This window comes from Peromyscus leucopus, chromosome 8b, assembly GCF_004664715.2.
Source record: "Peromyscus leucopus breed LL Stock chromosome 8b, UCI_PerLeu_2.1, whole genome shotgun sequence".
Classification (NCBI taxonomy): Eukaryota; Metazoa; Chordata; class Mammalia; order Rodentia; family Cricetidae; genus Peromyscus; species Peromyscus leucopus.
In genome coordinates this window covers 18,432,967-18,435,077 of record NC_051086.1, presented here as the reverse complement: position 1 = coordinate 18,435,077, position 2,111 = coordinate 18,432,967, and the positions used below count along the sequence as shown (strand labels likewise).

Genomic DNA, 2,111 nt, shown 5'->3' with positions numbered 1-2,111 from the left:
AGGAGTTACTATATGAGCCAGACTTTTTGTTCCCATGACAAAAATACCAGAGAGAAACAATGTGAAGGAGGAAAGATTTATTTTGGCTCACGCTTTCAGAGGACTCATCCCTTTATCCTTGAGGTGAGGCAGAATTTCATTGTGTCTGGACCCTGTGGCAGAGGCTGTTCACTGTCTGACAATCAAGAAGCAGGAAAGAGCCAGGAGACAAGATACGTTTTTCCATGGCATGCCCTCCAGTTACCTATTTTTGTCAACCCTCCTCTACCTCTCAATAATGCTATTGTATTATAAATCTAATAATGGATTAAACCACTGATTAGGTCAGAGCCCTCATGGCTCATTGGGAACACACTCATGAACACACCCAGAGGTGTGTTTTATTAGTCTCCTAGGTGTCTCTCAATTCAATCAAGTTGACAGTCAAGACTAACCATAAGAAATGTAATACTGGCTCTTCACCGGTCCGGCAGCTGAAGCTCGGCGCTTGGGTTACCTCTGCAGCGACACCCCCTGGTCCCACTGCTGTCGCCACCGCCTCTCCGGCCCCTCAGCTTCTCCGCCTGCAGCGCCATGGGCACCCGAGACGAGTATGACTACCTCTTGTAATTTGTCCTTCTTGGCGATTCTGGTGTTGGAAAGAGTAACCTCCTGTCTCGATTTACTCGAAATGAGTTCAACCTGGAAAGCAAGGTACCATTGGAGTAGAGTTTGCAACAAGAAGCATCCAGGTTGATGGGAAGACAATAAAGGCGCAGATATGGGACACAGCAGGGCAGGAACGGTAGAGGGCTATAACATCTGCATACTATCATGGAGCAGTAGGTACCTTATTGGTTTATGACATTGTTAAGCATCTCACATATGAAAATGTAGAGCGATGGCAGGAAGAACTGAGAGACTATGCTGATAGCAACATTGTTATCATGCTTGTGGGCAATAGTGATTTACGCCATCTCAGGGCAGTTCCTACCGACGAAGCAAGAGCTTTTGCAGAGAAGAATGGTTTGTCGTTCATTGAGACATCTGCTCTAGATTCTACAAATGTTGAAGCTGCTTTTCAGACAATTCTGACAGAGATACACTACATTGTTTCTCAGAAGCAAATATCAGACAGAGGTGAAAATGACATGTCTCCAAGCAACAATGTAGTTCCTATTCATGTTCCACCTACCACTGAAAACAAGCCAAAGGTGCAGCGCTGTCAGAACATCTAAGGCATCTCTCTCTCCTAGAAGGCTGTGTATAGTCCATTTCCCAGGTCTGAGATTTAAATATATTTGTAATTCTTGTGGTCACTTTCTGTGTTTTATTACTTCCCCACACTTAAGAATCTTCTCATGTCTTAAGTCTTTTAATTTTGGCTTTATAAAATCATCAACTTTGTCCTGAAAAAAAAAAAGAAGAAGAAATGTAGTACTGAGAAGGTTACTTAGCCAGTGGGAATTACTCTTCAGGGCAGAGCAGGGAGGAAGCTCTTGATCATGCTGTCTGAAGCTGTCCTGTTCCTCCAGATGTTGATGGAACACATAATGGGGTTTTATCTTGGTCCTTAAGCCTTACCCAAGTCAAGGAATTAGTCTTTACAATGCTCTGAATTTTATGTTATGATCTAAAAATATGTGCCCCCTCACCCTAATTCATATTTTTAATTCTTGACTCCAAAGTTGATGGTGTTAGGAAATGAGGCCTTTAGTAGGTGATAAGGTCTTGAGAACAAAGCCTTTGTGATTGTGATTAGGAACTTTGTGAAAGAGACTCCAGAAAACTTCCTGTCTCTTCTACCATGCTGAGGGTACATCAGGAAGACATTTGGTATAAGGAAACAGGGTCTCAACAGACTGAGAATTGTTGGACCCTCAGTCTTAGGCTTCCCATCCTGTTTACTTGTCTTGATAACTGCCAAGTGTAAGACTAAACTTCAATTTGCTTACAAGTCACATGGTCCATGGCATTTTCTTATAGTAGCCTGAGCAGACTGCAACGGTAGATGTGCTTATATCCTTACTTTACAGATGAGGAAATTGGGGAGGAGAGGACATGTTACAGCAAGTGGCAGTTCTAGGACGAATATAGGCATATAGGCCTGAGTACTAAAGAGGTGGCTGACT

General features: G+C 43.0%; 1 pseudogene; it reads left to right on the top strand.

Annotated features, from left to right (window-relative positions):
• Positions 1 to 573: 573 nt before the first annotated feature.
• Positions 574 to 1,217, top strand: LOC114689883 (annotated as a pseudogene).
• The last annotated feature ends 894 nt before the right edge of the window (positions 1,218 to 2,111 follow it).